Source organism: Elaeis guineensis, chromosome 4, assembly GCF_000442705.2.
Source record: "Elaeis guineensis isolate ETL-2024a chromosome 4, EG11, whole genome shotgun sequence".
Classification (NCBI taxonomy): domain Eukaryota; kingdom Viridiplantae; phylum Streptophyta; class Magnoliopsida; order Arecales; family Arecaceae; genus Elaeis; species Elaeis guineensis.
In genome coordinates this window covers 78873461-78895094 of record NC_025996.2, presented here as the reverse complement: position 1 = coordinate 78895094, position 21634 = coordinate 78873461, and the positions used below count along the sequence as shown (strand labels likewise).

Below are 21634 nucleotides of genomic sequence, written 5' to 3'. Positions count from 1 at the left end.
AGCATATCAAAGTTTTCACAGTCTCCCCATCATCAGACTGTTAGTCATAATATTATGTACTCCAGTTGTTCACCCAAATGAAAACAAAAATTGCAAGTCCTCTTTGTTTCAGCTTGAGCAGAGGACAGGCTTCATCTTCTGTTTCAAAGTTCCGCTTGTGATGTGCTATGCATAATATAATTGCTCCAAAGTAAATTTTCCAAGGCATAGAGTAACAAATGCCTAGATCTTGACAGACACTCCTTAAACAGAATAGTTTTTCAAGTATCAAGAAGATAACAGAATTCTCCACTGAAAACAATGAACATCATCGGACACAAATTTAAGATGAAAGGCAGGAGAAAGATGCAATACAGGCATGACAAAGAATTGAGTATTCAAGATAACTAGAACCTGCAAAGGATCATAGGTGATTATAGGTGGATACTGTTTAAAAGTTAACACAGGAAATGAGGTAAGCCACAAAGCACTAGTAGTCAATATAAGGCACCATAACTGTCCAAACCATCAGTGAAACAAAGGGTTTTTAACAAAATAGTACCATGTTCATATATTAACCTCCAGGTTCTACAGTCCATCCAAAAACTACAAGCAAATATGCGGAAGTCACCATAGGCGCACTCATTGGAAGATGCACGAGGAAACCTGCAAAGTTCCAAACTGATCAACTAGTTATCTTATCAAATACACCAAAGTAAGTGCATCAGCACTATAACTTACGTAAAAATGAACAAGCATCAATCAATATCCAATTAGGTTTATCTAGAGATATTGAGTTATAGATGCATTTATTTTGTTCAACACTGACATGACCCAAATTCAAAATATAACCCATGCATGGCAACCTTTCATGTTTTTTCTAAACATGTATTTATAATATGACATCTAACAAATATTTTATCAGTTTTATTAACAAAGAGGAACAGGTTCAATTGCTGACCCATAAATACAAGAATGATTAATTATGTCAGATAGACTGATGCTCCATATTCAAAGAATCACCCATGCATGATGGCCTTTCATGTTTTCCAGAAAATTGTCAAGTTTGTAATATGATATCCGACAAATATCTTATCAATTTTGTTAACTAAAATGCTGACCCATAAATATGAGAATTGATGTTTACTTATGCATGCATCTATATGAAACAGATGTCTTCCTCTGTCTGATTTCTCAAATGATCCATGTCATTCTTCTAAATTTTCACAACTGTTATTTGAGCAGGAACATTGTGGAGTTGGCCTTACAAAGCCTACATTACCATCGATCCTTATTTATGGCCACACCAACATATAGTATTATTAAATCATTAGTCTTCAGAAACCACCAAATCACAAGGTGAGCAGTAGGGAACAGAAATTTAGCATTCTTTTCCCTTTTGTTTTTCTGGAAAGTTAATTAAATATGGAGTTGTTTCTGGTCATAAGCCTAGTGGCTTTACTAATCACCACCATGCAACAGTAGGTGAATCTAAACAACCATCCTTCATGCCCAAACCTGCATGAAAAGATTCCTAGTTCTAGGCCCTAAAGAGCATTCTCACTAATTATAAACAGCTATTTTCTGAAAGGTTAATGTCACTTAAGGACCTCAATCAGAAAAATATACGAATATAATCTACAAATCCTGACAATGAATAACAAATAACAGAAAGAAGGGAGCGAGGTATTGAGGTGATCATTTGCTGCCCTAAAAACATAGACACCTCAGCATATGAGGGTAGCACTAGCTAACAATGGTTCCAAGATACAATAATCCAAGTCTTGCAACTCTCTGTCCCTCCCTTATAGCACCATGTTACGGATTGTTATGTTGCAGTATCGAGCCTGTACCAGCACCCTTACCAGCAGGGCATGGTATATTTCTCCCTTGTACCACCAACACACAGTACAGTGCTAGAGTAGGCATAGCACCTTTACCATGTGAGTATGTGGACATATAGAAACCCATACTGCACCACTATATGAGTTAGTGTGGTGTGCCCCCATACCAGCCAGTATGGTCAGTAGCCCCTATTAAGTAATGTATTTTTATAAGCTTGGACTCTAGGATTCAAATTATAAAAAAACTTGATGAGCTAATCAATAAATGATTTAGAGATTTCCTATATTAGATTCTACACATCAATGTTGGAAGTGCAAATAGTTCTAACATTATGAATCATCCATCATGACATTAAGCTTTGTTGGGATACACATCAGTTACATGGGAAGTAACCAGCATATGATAATAAAAGATCAAATGATTTTGTTTGTTATAAGCCCATGCCATGTTATCATGCATATCAACCTTCTTGTAAAGTTCTACACATCACTACACAGACTCACATCCAGAAGACATCTACACGATAATTAAGGTATGCATTGCTTCTTGCTTGCACCTATTATTATTAACATATCATGGTGACCTAAACCAGCTTGTTAGTCAAAGGCCTAGGTGATATAAAGAGCAAATTGATCACCCACCTAATAGGTGATACCTTGCTAAATCATCAATCAAAGTCTTATGTGCCCAAGTTACCCCGGGTTGGTTCTCTGCAAACATGCATCATATCACATTACATAAAGATACAAATTATATCCCTCATAACAAGCCTATAGAGGATCATCTCAAGGTTGGCTATAAGATAGAAGGAAACTAAAGGCTTGTACAAATTTTTGGACTAGTTTGGTGATTTTAGTCAAATTATTCATCATTGCGTGTGCGGACTTATCAACAAACATTTTACGTAATTTACATAATGCTAGTCACCTGATCATCAAGCTTTAAACAATGTGTTCATCTATTGATTCATCCATCCCATGGTTTTATAGATCAAGTGAATTATCAAGTGGCACACATGATGATGGTTTCAAGAGATCATCAACTTGTTAGGTGGCTTAGTTCTCATTAGCTGGATGTGTTCGTTAATGAAGGGGATGCACTTTCACACTAACACCAAATGATCTTGGCCAAGTCCAATTCACACGACTATCCACCACAGGTCAAGGATGGGTAGAGCACAAACCCATGGAGATCTAATAGATATCATCTATTACTAGAAGACTAAACATCTCCAAGAAGGCTGCAGCTACCATCACCCTTCAAGGTCAATAATTTAGAAAATATTATCAGTTCATCATTGATCTCTCCAAACAAGACGTTTCTTGAGAGATCTATGATTGTGTTAATCCAAGGCAGAATATTATAGCAATAAATATCTTTTCTTTCATTCATAATATTGAATGAATATATCGTAAATCCAAATTATCAGATTTTGGTTTTTTTTTTTTTCCTTCGAGGGAAGATACTAATCTCAGCAAGAATGGAATTTCCACAATGACTGTAAAACCTTCCAACATCATCTGCAAGTAAAAATGAAAATCAAAATAATTATTGTGCCCCACAAATCGATTTTGGTTAGAATTATTAACCGAATAAATCAAATAATTTTATTGATACATTCGAATAATTGAATGTTTCACAAGTACTGAATTAGATTTATTGTCATAACCAAAAATTTCCATGGATTCATACAAAATCGAACCATTGAGACCATGATCATAAGTAAATGTGTCATTGCAACTTTATAATAATAAATATGTCAATCAGCCAAAGCATTTTTATAGTTTACTTCTAGAATTAAAGTCTCCAAAGTGTGAGGTGTGGTTCTAAAAGATCAATATGTGCGAGGTCAATTGACCAAAAGAGAGGTAACACTCCACAAATGTAGAGAAATATGGCCAATCAATTTATCATACTGATGGCAAAGAATCTTTATGTTCATCACACTTCCTCCAGTCCAATTCAACCTGTTTCCAGTTAACTAACTGTTACCATAATCATGTGTGGAATTTTCTATATAATTCCTAAAAGAATTCTTGCATATTGCTAGTTCAGCTTCAAAGGATAGAAAACATGGAGTGGAAAATATGCTTCCATAAATCATTTAGAAGATAAGTCGATGACTTCCGGATATGTATCTACATAACAATCACAACAATTAGGCAGCTCTCCTGAAAACTCATTCTGCAAGAGATTAAGGATAATCAAATTCAATTTACAAATCAACATGAGAAGGTTGCCATTTGAGTTGTCTGAAGGGAGATAAAGGACCAAGTAGGCCATATCTCATCAATGTCATTACCTGGAGCAGAACTTTCAAAACCACCAAAACGATCGAAACTGAAACAAAGCCAAAATCAAGTTTGCAATCCTTGGGCCAAACAAAGCTTTGGCCTCTAATTTTAACAGGGCTCTGAATGCATGTTCAATTGGCACTCATAAACAGTCCCCAAAATATGAATGCGTATGAGATAGGCATTCACAAGGCTTGTCCTTTTAAAAAAAAAAAGGCTAGCAGGGGCTGTGGCTATGCTATGATGCGTGGGTCTCTCACTAGTGTCATAGGATCCTAAAGGAAGAAGCCAAAGAGTGTTTCACCCTATCATCCTCTTTAGTAGTGATTGCTGAACCAAACTGAACATAGCGGTGTTACCCATACCGAACCATACCAACGCCCACCCAAAATGGTCAAGCCTCTTAGACCAAATCAGTGCCTAGTTTATGAGGACCAATCCCCTAACCTCTTTGTTCTACTTTGGGGGTTATGTAAAGCCCTCCCAAGGGTTTCACTCGTTCAAGGGTTTTGCAATTGTCTTACTACACCAACTGCTTTTGTCGCTCCCAAGTCCCCCATCTCTTCCTCTCTCCCCCTCCCTCTGCTCCCCTCTCTCTTTCCCTCCCTCTCCATGAGTTTGGGCATGGTTTCTCTCTGCCCCCTCTCTCCATCTCTTTCTTTCTCCCACTTCCCCCACCTCCATGGTAGCCCTCTTCCCTAGATTCCAGCTCCCTCTCTCTCCCCCTTCCACCATCCCTCCCTCTCTCTCTCTCTTCCACTCTCTCCCACTCTCTCTTCCTTTCTCTCATTCTCCCTCTCCCCTTCCTTGCTTGATTTTCGGCATGCCCTGCAAAGGCATGGTACAAACTCATACCATACCAAACTAGTCACTAGCTGGTACGACCTCCGATACCTATTCAGCAAACCTTGCTCTCTAGCACCCAAAAATACAAAGAACAACATAAAGATGGCTACCCCTAAAAAAACAAGGAGATTGAATAGCACATGGCAAAATGCACATGCTCCATGTAGTAATAATTAAACAAAATGAATATTCGCCAATAGATGTAGCTGTTTGATCCAAGATGACCCCATATCGGTAAAAACCTACTATAATTTCAATACGCGGTTCGGTACGGTATCGTAGTGTCGGTATGCTCCGAAATGATATATCGATACGAGACTAGTATGGTACGGTATGGTATGCCCGATATGGGATGGTACGGGACGGTACGGCAATCCATAGTTTGATCCATACATTCGAACTGGTGTGACATGCCGCCGAGACAACAAGGAGATGGTCTTTAAATGATGCGACAATGGAGGCCTCGTCATTCCTAAGCAGTCACCATTTAAGTTGAAATAGTGGGAGAACCCAATAATTTGCTGACCTGAAGTCAAGGGAACCAATCCTCTTATCACACGTGGTGTCTATTCAACCACTAAAGCAACATAAATAGTTTCCCCAATGGACTTAAGTATGTTCTTAAATAGGGAACTAGCAAAGTGCATCTCTACCACTCTCCAAGTTGAGAGGTGTGCACACCAATAACCATGAAGCTATCGAGCTTGAATTAATGAGAATGAGAAGGTGGCTGACAAGATGACCCAAGAACAATACAATCAATAAATGAAATGTTCATTAAGGAATACTATTCTCACCATGATCTTTTCATTATGTATGGAGTTCTAATAGCTAATTTATATACAGTCATTGAAGCAAACTTGAAGAAAACCCCATCCTGCCAGTTCAACATAATATGGGTCATCTAGTATATCAAATTGGCCTAACACAACTTGTCTCTGGATCCTTACAAACCTTGTAGAATGTAAGGCCCATCCACTATGTATTACAACTAGTGAACCCCTAAATACCATCCCAAGGAATGTATGTTTGATTTGCTTCTGTGCACCATCATCTTCCATTGCATTGGATGTGCGACTTGCTATGAGCAAGGCTTTAAGTCTCAATGGGACAGAGGGTGTCCTGACCGTCTTATCCCATTTCTATGAGAAAATGGGACTAAGATAGGGTTAGGACACCAAAACCCATCCATATGAGTAAAGAAGAAAAAGGGAAAGAAAGACACAAAGGGAGAAGAAAAAGAATGAAAGGAAGGAAACAAGGAAGAAAGAAATGAGGGAAGAATAAAAAAGAAAAAAAGAAAGATGAAAAAGGAAGGGATAAGAAAAATAAAGAAGAAAAGAAAAAAAAGGAAGGAAAGAAGGAATAAAGGAAAGAATGAGGAAAAGGAAAGAAAGGAAGAGAAAAATAAAGTAAAAGGAAAAAAAAAAAAAGGGAGAGAGATGGAGGGTATCTACAAGACTCTTGACTAGGACTGCCACCACGATCGATGGTTCAGTGGGGTGTCCTATTCCATAGAGAAACTGGAACACCCTCGTCCCATAGGATTTAAAACTTTAGTTGGAGAGTTCTATCATTCATCCCACCTGTGAAGGGTTCTACATAATAAAAATTTATCCTTGCATTTTTTTTAAAATTTCAACATAAATAAATATAGAAAAATATCAATATCCAGTTACGCTCTTGACAATCTGGTTTGCTAGGAGGGTCAAATGGGGATGAACCTAACATTTGGCATGTTTTCTAAACAAGATGGCTGCCCCACGACTTGAACGGGTGCCATTGCACTTACCACTGAACCAAGCAACGGCCTTCTACAAGCATAAACATAAAATATCAATTTTTCATGCCTATTATATCTCGGGAATGCACGTAATATTATCTTTCAAAGCATAGATCTAACATTGGAAATACATAATCCTCTTTATTGAGGTAAAAAATAAACCGACTGTTAGATGTATGCCCTAAAAGTCAATCTGAATGACATATTGTATTCTTCTTAGGACATAATTTGCACTTGATTTATTTATTTATTAATAAAATTGGATATTTTTATATCCATTCTTATAGTATATGTCCTTGAATCGTCCAAAGAATTAATAAAGTGATGACACATATTTTCAAGAGTTGAGAATTTGAAGCATACGTCATTGATGGTCAATTCCTAAATTGCTCCTGATTAATAGATCATCACGAAAAAGATGATCGATCTGATGAGATTGATGCACGGATCGCTTTTCTTGGATAGCGAGTCTGAAGTCTATAATGTGAGGACACTAGAGCGAAAGTGCAAGTGGTTGTCAGAGAACAACAGTACTGAGCATGACCAACAACAAGAAGTCATTTGGATGTCTACTCACTCATCAATGACTTTCTCGATGCTGTGATAGTGAGTTCTTTGACCTACGATGCCTCAGCTATTCATAGTGAGATTGGTGTAATTTAACTACACAAACACTGGGTCTCCTAACCATATGGGTCCTTGCAGTGTATGTTGGCTACAGTAAGTTCATTGTAGGAGTAGGATGTGCACTTAGATGGGATCTATCAATCTTAATAGAGTAGTCCTATATGATTTATGAAGTTGAGTTCTTAAGATCGTGGCCATGGCAATGTGATTAATGAAAAAAGATTTTCATGAGATCTCATGATTTGAACTCGAATTGATTAAATCTTACATATAATAGATGATAGAATTTGATGAGTTTTTCATAACCTCCATCTTGTCGAAACTCATGATAGAAGAACTGAATTACACGTTAACTACACCTAAAAGTTCATTCTCTTTCATTCTACTGGATTGCCACTACATGCTGCTAGACATTATTGGTAGATTTTGAGACTCATAAAGACCATCTTGAGATCTCAAAATCTTGGATGAAGCCAGCAGTAGAAGCATCGAGAAGCTCCTCCTTGAAGGCCTCCGAAGCTTTGTACTTCGCAACACAGCAAAGCTGGACTTCAACTAACGCCTCCTCCACAATACCTGGATGGGCCACCCCTATAGCGGCAGAGGATCCCTCACCTAAAACTCTTGGTGGAGGGGGTGCGTTGCCTATGCCCGAAGGCTCCAGAGACACGGCCCTTGCTGCTAAATAGGGACCTCCCCCTCAAATACAAAACCTTCTTGTCCGCTTCCTTGATCTGTCGAGGGGTAGGCTCTATAGGGATTTTGTGGTGCTCCCATAGCCTTGGAGGTGACCACAGGTGGAGTCGGTTCGATAGGCTCCAAGTACACTATGACGGGCACAATCATAGACTAGGACAGAGTGGTCCTAGGGTGGATGCGGTGCATAGCTTCCACGAACTCAAGATTCAGCAATGAGGACTTCGAGGAGCTTGATTGGGGCTCTGGATATCTGGGACACAAGGTGGAGTAAAGAACCAAGCAAAGGACTTTTGCCAGAAGAAGAGTCAACTCGGATCAGATCGAGCCGGCTTGAGCTTTAAGAAAGCCGGCTCAAATACCAGATAGAGAGCAGCATTTCGCTGGCACACTGGTGGCACGGCATCCGAGCCGACTCAGGATTTGGTTGAGCCAACTCGAGTGCAGTCAAATCAACCGAGCTCTGATCAAGCCGACTCGAACTATGGGAACAAAACTGCATGGGATTTCTGTTTGGGTCTAGGATTGAGCTTTGATCCTAGGATTTGGGGCTCGGGTTTATGAGTTCCAAGGGTGGCTAATTCATGTATGGGCTAAAGATTAGTCCAAGGGAATGAGAGCATGTGAGACATGGGTGTACATGGGCTCGATGAGTGCTTTCATGCGGGTTAGCCAGGGGAGTTTTTGTGCCAGGGTTTATTAGGGTTTGGAAAACCCTAGGATATATAAATCCATTATTGTAACAGTTAATGTAACAATACAATATGGCTTTTCTCCCACAACCTCTCTCTTCTCCTCTCTCTTCTCTCTAGGATAGCCATTCCTTCTGAGAGGATCTAGGAGAAGGGGGGTGCGGCGCCCCATTCAAGGTGGGCGTTCAGATCACCCAAGGTGGTGTTTGCCCTCTTTCTCCACGCCTAGGGTTAGGTGTGGAGGTCTCTTGTCGCTGGATGACCGAGTTAGGTGTTCCCAAATCGATTTTCCATGTTGAGTCTCTTCCATGAGGAGATCATGGCTGATCTATAGATCCTCACGCCAATGTTTAGATCCTAACAATTAGTATCAGAGCTAGATGGGCGTGGATGAGAAGGAAGAGCTGATGGAATGCAAGGTTCAACACAATGCAGCGCAAGGTTACAAGATCTCTGGGTTGATTCTTCGAGATCTTTTCGTCTTACTGGGTCTAGGGTTCCAAAACCTGATGGAGTAAAGAAGAAAAGCCCCATGGGTTTGGGGAGGAAGAAGGAGATCCATCACAAGAAAATAGATCTGCATACCTGGTTCCAAGGTATAAGCCTTTCTAAACTAGTTTACCTTTTGTTGTGATTATGGTTTGGCCTACCATGAGCAGCAGGATGAAAGTGGAGTTTTGAGAGGATTGATGAGAAGGGTTTGCTTCTCAAAGGATTTGTTGGTCCAACTCAGGTTGGAAGCGGTCTTGATGAAAAAGGCCAGAGGATGATGGATCGCGATGGAGTTCTGGGAAAAAGAGGTGCATGGGAGAAAAAAGGGATGATTCCCTGGATGCTATTGCTGATTCAGAGGTGGAGAACAACCTCTAGGTGGTTTCGAAAGGATCCACGACATGTGGAGGGTCCGAGACAGAAGCAATAGTGGTCAAGGTGTAGCTGGACACACAATAGGTCAATGTTGCACAGCTGATCTTGAGGTTTAGTCGCTGGGTTTTGAAGAGCTGGATGAGCTCTTGGGTTTTGGAGCCCATCGGGTGCAGTGCATCCAAGACGGCTTCGAAGGGGGTCCAACAAGTGCGGAGGATCCGAAGGGACAGTGACGGTGCTCGAGATGTAACAGCAGGCCCAGCAGGACAGCATTGGATGGTTGGCCTCGGGAGACTCGGTTACAAAGTCGACTTCAGCGGCATCAGGGGAACTTCGATTTCAGGTGGAGCACCAGACAGAGATGGCTTCACAGGTGGAGAAGGTTTTAGTATGCAATGAGTGCCAGCATAGAAAAGCTACATATTCTCCAGGGAAGTCCAGGGCAACAATTGATGCACCTATCGAGCAGAAGGATGGTGTGTTTATCGGATCTGCCTGCTGCGGGGTCATCGGATCACAGGAAGGTAGAGCATCGAGGACAGGTGCATCCACATGTGGAGCACCAGAGAGAGGTTCCTTCACGGGTGACAATGAAGACCATGGCCATGGCACGGGCTCTAGGCAAGGTGCAGAGGGAGGTGGTGTCTCCCAGTCGCTTAGACAGCGATGAACGGGCACTAGGAGAGGGCCTAGAGATGTATGCATCGGGGATAGATGCTACAGCGGCGATAGGATACAGAGAGGATCCGAAACCTATGAGGAGACTTCCACTAGCACGGACCATAGGTGGGTCGGAGGCAGGGAGTGGAGCTACGGTCACTCCAGGATTTTTTGATGCTGCGACAGAGATGTCGCAGAAACGACAATCAGAGCTGTTGGGCCAATGGTGACTAGAGTCACTAGAGTAGCGATGAGAAGAGTCGCTGGAGCTACGGCGGTTGGGAGTCATAGGTGGAGTAGCTGGTGGCGCAACAGGTGGAGTTACGGAGGCAGCAGCACCTGCTGCTGCATTAGTTGTGGACACAGCCGCTGATGACAGGACCTATAGGAGAGGTGCCCAGATGTAAGATGAGATCTTCAGCAATATGGGAGGTGGTGGCAATCTCTCGGATAGCTCCAGGGTGAGGAGGTCTGTGTTGGGAAATATGTCCCAAAAGCCAATCGTCAAGCTGTTGACGGTTGAGCAATCAAGTATTGTAATTGATTTGTTAATAAATAAAATATATTTGGCATCTTCATCATAAGCTTTCATCTTCTAATGAACTTCGTTGTTATGATGAAGTCCTTAGGACTATTTAGATTTGATAAAGAGAGGATTTATCGATTAGTCCTTAAAACAGTTCACGACCAAATGATAGGCTGTTAATAAGGACGACAGCTTCTATCGAGCATAGGTCGCTGTAGGTCATATGGATTGGTTGTCCTCAACCAAAGAGTGTGGAGACACTGGTATGGCATACAGGTGAGATATAAGGGTACATCGTCATTGAACGTGACCAACTCCAGAGCATTCTGCTGTCGAGAATGTCTCTGATGGGATATAGGTATAAGTGTCCCTTAGACCTGAGATCGCCTCAGTGACTTGCAAGCAACACACTGTGCTTTGGTACTGGACTAACTGAATTTCTAATTCAGGGACGGAAGGCTTCTGGGCACAGTCAAGTACTTGCGAAGTTAGAGTGTGATCGAGATGGGACTGACCACTCCAAGAGTTGGAGAAGAATGAGTCACTGTATTTCAATTTAGCAAAACCTTGGCCAGGATAATCCATCAGATGGATTTGATATTTTGAAATACAATATGGACAATCTGATCAGAGTTGACAGTTGAACTCTGGGGTGTCCTATGATCATTTTGGTCAAGGGGATGAATTATATGAAAACTATATGCGCATGGGTTCTAAGGATGTTGTTCTACACATTCGACCTATCCGGTCATCGGGTATCATTGCTAGATGGTCACTTCGATTGGTACAAAAATTTGTTCCTGTGCTACCAGCTTAGGTTCGAACCTATGAGGTCACACACATTAGAGTCCATAATCCGATCGGATGGTTGATCAACGATTAAGAATCGTTCCAGGGTTAAATGATCAATACGATTGATATTTAACCCAGTGCAAGTGTTGCAGGAGGATCGATTAGCAATTCGATTGCTAATTGGCTTAATTTGATTAAGTCAATGGACTGAGATTAAGTCTAATTAAATATGATTTAATTAGATTTGGTTTGGGCTTGATTGGATCAAGTACCGTAGGCTTGCACATATTAGCATGCATTCCTTTTCAAAACTTATTAAAAATGAATTAGTTACCGATTTACCTAAATTAAATTTTGAAAAAGATAGAATTTGTGATGTATGCCAACTAGGTAAACAAACAAAAGTCTCGTTCAAATCTAAAAACATTGTTTCAACTTCTAGGCCATTAGAATTATTACACATGAATTTATTTGGTCCCACTAGAACCACTACTTTAGATGAAAAATGATATGACTTTGTAATTATTGATGATTTCTCTCGTTTTACATGGATTTTCTTTTTGACACATAAAGATGAAACTTTTCATGTGTTCTCTAAATTTTATCAAAAAATTACTGATGAAAAAAATTTTCAATTCAAAATATTCGAAGTGATCATGGAATCGAATTTGAAAATCAAGATTTTGAAAAGTTTTGTGACGAAAAAGGCATTGACCACAACTTTTCAGCTCCTAGGACACACCAACAAAATGGGGTAGTCGAAAGAAAAAATAGAACCCTTGAAGAAATGCCCGTACCATACTATGTGAAGCAACCTCCCAAGATACTTTTGAGCGAAAGTAATTAACACGGCATGTTACATTTTAACCATGCTTTAATTAGACCAATTCTAAAGAAAACACCCTATAAGCTTTGGAAAAAAAGAAAACCAAACATTGCATTCTTTCATATTTTTGATTGTCGATGTTTTATTTTGAACAATAGTAAAGAGAGATTAGAAAATTTTGATGCAAAATCCGATGAAGCTATTTTTCTTGGTTACTCCTCTTCTAGCAAAGCCTTTAGAATTTTCAACCAAAGAACTTTAGTAGTAGAAAAGTCAATACATGTTTTTTATGAGACTAATGATCTTCCTTCAAGGAAGAGTGAAGGTATTGATGATGCAGATCCTCTTATAGAAGGGATGAAGGAGCTCACCCTAAAAGACTCAACAATTCAAAATGAAGAAGAACATGAAAACAAACAAGAGGATGAAGATGAAGAACACCCTCAAGGTACAAATGATCTACCCAAAAAATGAAGGTATGTCACAATCACCCCAAAAAATTAATCATTGGTGATCCAACACATGGAGTAAGAACTCGTTCTTCACTTAGAGATACATACAATCATTTTGCATTTGTTTCTCATTTTGAACCTAAAACCATAGATGAAGCTGAAAAAGATTATAATTGGATAAATGCAATGCAAGAGGAACTTAATCAATTCGAAAGAAATAATGTATGGACTTTAATATCAAGACCTAAAAATTATCCAGTAATTGGCACAAAATGGGTATATAAGAATAAATTGGATGAAAATAAAAATATAATTAAGAATAAAGCAAGATTGGTTGCAAAGGATTATAATCAAGAAGAGAGAATTGATTTTTATAAGACATTTGCACATGTTGCTAGATTAGAAGCAATTAGGCTTTTACTTGCATATGCATACTTTATGAATTTTAAGTTATTCCAAATGGATGTCAAAAGTGCTTTTCTAAATGGTTATATTGCTCAAGAAGTATATGTAGAACAACCCTCGATTTTGATAATCATGCTTTTCCTAATCATATTTTCAAATTAAACAAAACATTATATGGTTTAAAATAAGCACCTAGGGCTTGGTATGAAAGGTTAAGTAAATTCTTGCTTAATAATGATTTTTTAAGAAAAAAATGTAGATACAACCTTTTTCATTAAAAAAAATCATGATATCTTAGTTATACAAATATACGTTGATGACATTATATTTGGGTCTACTAATGAAACTCTTTGTCAAGATTTTGCTAAGCTCATGCAGAGGGAGTTCGAGATAAGCATGATGGTAGAACTTACATTCTTCTTCGAACTCCAAATCAAACAAATAAAAAAAAGAATCTCCATCATCCAAAGCAAGTACACAAAAGAACTACTCAAAAGATTTGAAATGGACTCCAAAGCAATTGGTACCTCCATGAGCCCATCATGTAAGCTTGATAAGGATGGAAGTAAAAATGTAGACTCAAAACTTTATAGAAGCATGATTGGTTCTTTATTGTATTTAACTGCTAGTAGACCAGATATTATGTTTAGTGTTTGTCTATGTGCTCGTTTTCAATCAAATCCAAAAGAATCACATTTAAATACAGTTAAAAAAATTTTTAAATATTTAAAAAGTACACAAACTCTAGGATTATGGTATTATAAGGTCTCATCAACTGACTTAATAGGATATTCAGATACCGATTTTGCTGGATGTAGATTAGATAGAAAAAGTACTAGTGAAACTTGCCAATTTCTAGAAGTTAACTTAATCTCTTGATTTAGCAAGAAGCAAAGTTCGGTGGCATTGTTTACAGTCAAGGCCGAATATATTGCAGTCGGAAGTTGCTGTGCTCAAATCTTATGGATTAAGCAACAACTTGAGGACTTTGACATCAAACTCAATGAAACTCCCATAAGATGTGATAACACTAGTGCTATTAATCTAACTAAAAATCTAATTCAGCACTCTAGATCCAAGCATATTGAAATTAAACATCATTTCATAAGAGAACATATCCAAAACAATGATATAATTCTTGATTATGTACTAAAAAATAATTGACTGACATCTTTACCAAGGCCTTAAGTGAAGATAGATTTTGTGAAATTAGAAGAGAACTAGGAATCCTTGATTCATCAGCTTAAGTATCTTTCTGATTCCAAGTTCTTTTTGCCAAAAATTCATTGAACCAAATTTTGAGCTCAATTCTCATCTCTCCTTTTTTTAAAAGCTCAAAACTATCCTTCATACGATCAATCTCTTAAATAGACACCCTTCCCTCAAATTTCAATTTTTTTCAAAATTTTTCCATCATTTTTTTATTTTTCTAGCCATGAGTCAACCCCCAGGATCGACCCTAAGGTAAACTTGTAATTTTCATTAAAACCCATCGGACGCTCTATTTTATTGAGAAATCTCCGTTTGTAAAGGAGCCGACCCTTTGCCTTTCGTATTCCTCATCCCATCGAACAAAAATCCCCTCCCTCTCCACTCTCCCAACCTCAAAATTTCTCTTAAAATCCCTCTTCCCACTGGGTTTTCCCCTTCAAATCATCCTTTTAGGAACTAAATCCCTTTTTCTTTTCTTCTTCATTTGGGCGGATCAAGCTTACCCTAGCTTCAAACCCTCTTCTCCAAACCGACGGTCTATCTCCCCAAAATCCTTGTTTTTCCTCTAAAATCCTTTCCACTCTACCTCTTATTAGGTCTTCTAAGTTGTTTGCAAATCTCTTATCCGAAATGGCTCCCAAATTGAAGCTACCGCAGAAAAAAAAGTCTGTTCGTGAGTTAGAGGAGGAAGTGCACAGAAAAAGAATGGCAACCGAGCCCTCTCCTGCTCCAACCCCAGTTCCAAGTCCTGCTCCAGCTTCTTCACAGTCCCCACTTAGTCCAAGCAAGGTACCACTCTCCAATCGAAAAATAGAACCCGAAAAAAACATAGATTTTAAGTTTTTTGAAAAAGAAAGGTTCTCAATTGGATCAAAAATTAAAAGTCAAGGATGGGAGTTTTACTGTCTATTGAAAAAAAATACTTATGTTGATTTGGTCAGAGAGTTCTATTTGAATTTAAGTTACTACAATGGAACAATAAAGTCTTCAGTGAAAGGTGTAAACATTGTTCTTGATCCATTGTATTTGGGACAAATCTTGCACTTGCTTTGTGAAGGTTATATTCATATGGAGCTCCCAATCAAAGAAGAGGGACTAAGTGTTATTTTAGGAAGAGCATTTACTGAAAATTTAAATAAATTAAAAGCAAAGATAATTTCTGTAGAGATGAGACTTCTGCATCACATGGTGACCAAACTTTGTCCCTAGGAGTGGCAGGCATGACATCTTATATGGTAGGGATATATGCATCATGTACCATGTGATCACCAAAACCCCCTTGAACCTTCCTACTCTGATGATTAAGGCCATGAGAGAGATCCTAAATAGGTCTAAGACTCACTTGCCTTATGGTATGGCACTCACCCTGATCTTTAGGAGGTTCAGAGTCTATTTTAAGGGGGAGGCGTCACCAAATTATCACATTCTGACACTATCAACCGCCACACACTGCACCGCATAGATTTTTCAAAGACTGATGGTGGTTGGTCGAAGGATGTTGAGGAGAGGGCAGAGGAGAGAGCAGAGGGACCATCTTCACCTCCTCGTGATCACAGAGCATCTCCTGATATTCAGTTCGAGTCTGATCACGAGGCTGGTCCCTCAAAGTCAGTGAGGAGGGATGCTTCTGTACCACAGTCAGGGAGCAGAGTAGATCCTTCAGAGATCAGACTTGCAGACGATCAGATTGAGTTGATGTCCCAGTGTGTTGCTTCCATTTTATCTCAGCAGTTTGTCATCTCAGGTTTTACTCAGAGGATGACATCTCAGGCTGTTTCAGACCAGACCTTGATCCCTCATATCTCTACTCTTTCAGATGTTTTCTGCTCAGTCCGCACGATTTGAGCAGCTTGAGGGATATATTCTGAGACTGACGGACAGAGTTTTAGATTTGTAGAGGCAAGTATTAGCTTTAGCCCATCTCCAGCCACGAGAGGACATCACGGAGGTCTCCAATCTGTCTGCAGAGGCGGTTAGGCTTCGAAGTGTTTTGGAGAGTAGCTTTGATTTTTTTAGGAGAGAGATCAGGGGCTCCAGTGAGGCTGTATCTGCTCAGATTGGTACCTTGATGCAGTCCATGTCGAGAGCTTTGGATCAATTGGACACCATCAAACTTGTTCTCCTAGCAGAGTCCATATCTCTCCAGGCTCCAGGGCCTTCTCGCCCTTCTGCTCGTGCCGGTACTTCTACCGATGGCCGAGGCAGACATGGTCGAGGATGTACCCATGGCTTTGATCCTGAGTCTCCTCATCATATCTCTGGCTCTTCTGATTCTAATACCTCTAACCATGATATTTATTAGATCTAGCAGTCTTTTATGTCTAGGATCTAACTTATGGCCGTTGTATTTGTTGGCTGATTGACTCATGGATAGTTGTATTTTTTGTTACCTATGACTTTTGTATTGCCTATGTATTTTGACTTGACTCTTATGTATTGTGACACTTATGTATCTGATAACTCTTCAGTCATATTTTGGATATATATATATATGCTTTTAGCTTCTATGAATATCATTTGGATTGATTTTTATGAATGGCATCAATTGAAATATCTTAATTATGTGATATGAAAATGCCTTATATATGTGCTATGAAATATTATGAATGGCAATATCTTCTATATGAGCAAATTGAAATGTCCTTTATGATTGCTATAGTGAGGAGGTCTTTTTCATTTTTCTTTAAAAACCTCTTAAGATCTTAATTGATGTTGTCAAAAAGGGAGAGTAGAGAAATAAAATCGGACAATAAGCAAAATTGTCAAAGAAAATAATCTTATAAGCAATTTTCAAACTAATCTTCAAACTACTCATGATGCATTTTATTCAAATAATTGGCTATAATGTTTAAGTGATGCATCTTCGTAAATTTGAAAATTCTTAATCAATACTTTATATATATTATATTTTGCTTTTACTCAAGTGTTTTGTCATCATCAAAAAGGAAGAGATTGTTGCTCCATGAATTGATTTTGATGATTACAAAACATTTGAGGGGGTTACTAAAGATTTTGGCTTAAAAAAAGATTTATTGTATTTCAGGGGCAAAATCGTAATTTTACCAAGTTTTGATTCGAAAACCTCAAAAGCAACAACAAAAGATTTGTGATCTATTGGAGGCAATTTCATATTTTTTGAATGTATATTTTGAGAAAGAATCAAATTTAAAGAAAAGGATCGATCCTATGAGTCGACTCCTGTTAAAAGAGACTGAACGGCAAGCTATTTTTGGCTGGCACACCCAAAGGGGAGGACCCTAGGGGTCGACCTCTATTATTTGTGCAAGCCAAAGATACAGAACAGTCACTTTCTGTTCTGCGCCACAGAGGTCGACCTCTGGGGTCGACTGTTGTGTAGGGGACAACCCTATGAGTCGACCCCTGTGACGAAAAATCTCCGTAACGATTAGTTTTTCAGCTCGTTTTGGCAACATTTAATGCTCATTTAATGCACTCCAACGGCTCTAATCCTGCCCAGATTACTCTCCACCATCTATTGAAGATATAAAGGCACTTAAAAGAGGAAAAAACACAAGATTCAAGCATTCATTTCAGCCTTAAGCAAAAAGACCTCTTCAAGCAAAAGAAATTTTCATTTCAAGTTCACCAACCCCTCAAGAGCTCATTCAAGTCTTCAACAACCTGAAGAAAAATCAGAAAAGCTTCTTCCTTGTTGTGTAAAGTGTATTTAAAATTTTATTTGCTCATTAAAAGAGCTAAACTTGTATTTCTTTGTCTTAACTCTTATACTATGTTTTTGTCTTAATCTTTAGGTTTAGAAGAGTTCCAAAACTTTAATAGGTTGATCCGAACGTTGAATCGGATTGTATTGGGTTGGCTTGTACCTGAGAAACAAGTGTTCTAGCTTGGGATAGCTAGAGTCGGAGGTGCCGACGTTGTATTCTTGTTGAATACGTTTTAGTGGATTTAAATTCTCAAGTAGGAGCTTGGAGAGTGGATGTAGGTGCAAGGTTGGCACCGAACCGCTATAAATCTTGATTGTTTGTGGTGTGCTTGCTCTCTATCTAAATTTTTTTATTTTCTTGCATTCTTGCATCTCATTTCTACACTTTGCTTAAATCACTTCATATAACTTGCTTATTATTACTTAATCCTTGTGGTTCTAAATTAACTTTAAAATTTCAAAAATCCAATTCACCCCCTCTTGGATTGCATAGCTGGGCAACAATAGTGAAGCTGATAATTTTTTTAAAAAAAATCAAAAATAATGAAGCAGACAATGAATTTGGCATAGCCGATGGAGGGGCTATCGAAGTTTGCCAGATGGCAACCATGGCCATCGAGCGGTGGAAACCGCATGGGTAGAGCGCAGCCGCAAAATAGAGACGACCACCCCTATTCTTTCATGTTTTTTTAAAAAGCCGATGAATAGTGAAGCCGATGAAGTTTTTTAAAAAAGTCAAAAAAAGTGAAATCGACAAACCCATTACTGGCTTCACCATTTTTCAGAATTTTTTTAAATAAAATAAAACAAGGGCATCGCCCTGGTTTCACGTCCGCAGCGTCGCAGGCGTGGAGTACGCCGTCCAACGGCCACGATGGACAGTCGAAGGCCGTCCGACAGCCTCTCCCAAGTCTTTCCCTCCCTCCTTTTCATCCGACAGCCTCTCCCAAGTCTTTCCCTCCCTCCTTTTCTTTGTTCCCCCCTCTTTATCTCTCTTTTTCTCCTCTCGGTTTGCTTCCTTTGCCTATCGATTTGCACCAATCCGATCCAATATGGACGCATACCAACCAATACCGCTAGCTGGCCGGCATGAATTTTGGTACCGAATCCGCGAACCTTGATCCATGCCTTCTCCGGTAGAGATTCAAAGCAGTAAAGAATTAACAACATGCTAAAGAAGAGTAAGAAAGACATGTGGCAAGCTATTGGATCCTGATTTTTCTTCAACCAAATTCTAGCAAATACGACAAACAACACAGCCATATACTATGGATATATCCTTTCCTCCATATAGGTTGCCAATCTGGATGTAGATATTCCATGACTGAAGGACATCAAAATTAAGCTTCTTGATGATAATAACGAGCTAAAGAAGTGGATTGCATCATATTAGAGCGACTCACATATGGACTGACGATGATGTGTGATGATTGAATCAATCCTCCCAAGCAGAGCATCATCACCATCCCGACATATTATGACATGACTTTTTTCAAAAGTTAGTTGATGCTTCCAATCAGATGCACGATGTCATGTACATCCTTAGATTGGAGGAGATGATTGATTAAAAGAGAAAAATGTCAAACAGATCATCACTGATATTGGGACATAGTTTAGGGTGCCGAGGAGATCTTAATGGAGCGGCAACCATATATTTTCTTGATCACATGTGCTGCACATTCTATCGACCTCATATTTATGAACATTAGAAAGGATCGTAAGGTGTAGCAAGCAATGAAGACAACCAAGCCATCACCAGATTTATCTATAATCACACATGGATCCTATTTCTAATGAGGTATATAAAGATAGAAATCTTAAGACTAGATGTGACATGATTTGCCTACAAACTATATTACATTTGATAGATTGCTTGATAGGAAGCAAGCATGCGTCAGATGTTTACCAATATCGAGTGGTAGGAGAGCAAATATACGAGGGCCAACATTAAAAGGAGTAACATCAAGAACTTATGACGAGGCAAACATTCTAGCAGCAGGCCGAGTAATGAAGGCTGCAAAGCCGTTATACGAAATACTCCAGCCATGAACAACAAGAGACCCCTAGATGGGTTTTTCATATCACATGATGAAGAGGACAGAGAATCAAATCAAGGAGGCAGATTTGAAGTATGCCCAATAGTACATCATCATTGAGCAATGTAGGACTAATAGATGAGTAGGGATTTGCATCTAGCAGGTAACTAAGAAGTCCAGAACATTCAAATTGGACTACCTTTTCCTTATACAATTTCACTACAACAATTACAATCTCTATCTACAGCTTGATACCTAAACACGAGATTCCTGTGCACCAAACCTAAGATTGATATGGGCAAGGAACTTTTGACCATCCTGCATAATGTGATATACAAGATGGAATCGGATCTAGGAGTCACGGTCCTACATTGGCAAGAAGTAAGTTAACTTAAGTGGCATATTTCATCATTGATGTCGATCCACGATATGGCATACCAAAACCTTGGTTCAGATAGTAAGCTATAAAGAGTTCGTAATGGTTTTAATAAAATTATATAAGTACAGGAGTAGTCAAATTTTCGGATGGTTATTAACTTCTTACCTACTTTATGCAAGTCCCTACCCATGTAGTAGTCCTATTGTTGCTCAATGATACTAATATATTCCTCAGCATGCTTCGGATCTCTCCCTAATTTGATTCTTTATCCTATCATATAATATAAGAAAACCATTTGGAGGCATCTCTCACTATCCATAGCTCGAAGCACTTCGTATAATAGCTTAATAACTTTCACTATCTTCTTGACCAGCTATCAAAATGTTTGACTCGTCACCAAACTCTCGACATTACTCCCCTCAATGCCGACCCTCACATACCTACTCTCCTACCACTCGACACTGGCAAATATTTGATGTAGTTTTGCTTTCATCTCAAGAAGGCTATCTAGTGCAATATAGTTTGTAGCGAGCCGTGTCACATTTGATCTCAAGATCTCTCCTCTTGTATACCTCTTGATCAGTAATAGGATCTATGTGTGGTTATAGAATCTAGTGATAGACTCAGCTATCTCCACTACTTACAACACCCTACGAAGCTTGTTAATGTCCATTAACATGAGGTTGATATAACGTGCTACATATGAGAACAAGAAAATATGCAGCTACCACTCCATCAGAATCTCTCTAGTGGCCTCATTATCAGAGATGACTTGCATGATATTTTTTTTGTACCGTATCAATCTCTCCATCTGAGAATGTATATGATATCATGCATCTGATTGGAAGCATAACTGATTTTTCGAAAAATCTTCATGTCACAGTATGTCCAAAAGTTGATGCTCATCTGGTACAATCGATCCAACCATCACACCACTATTAGTCCATATTTAGGCCACTTGCTTTGACACAATACAATCCAATTCTATAGCTCCTCATTGTTGTCCAAACTCCAAAAGCTTATTGTAGATGT

At 39.0% G+C, this 21634-nt stretch overlaps 1 protein-coding gene across 1 annotated transcript in view; it reads right to left on the bottom strand.

Moving 5' to 3' along the window:
* Nucleotides 1-470: 470 nt before the first annotated feature.
* The window catches only part of LOC105034684 (auxin response factor 12), a 160353-nt gene continuing 139189 nt past the window's right edge, over nucleotides 471-21634 (bottom strand). Inside the window, exon 15 of the mRNA XM_010909924.4 lies at nucleotides 471-645. The gene's annotated coding sequence lies outside the window, so the exon portion shown is untranslated. The remainder of the gene's footprint in view (nucleotides 646-21634) is intronic.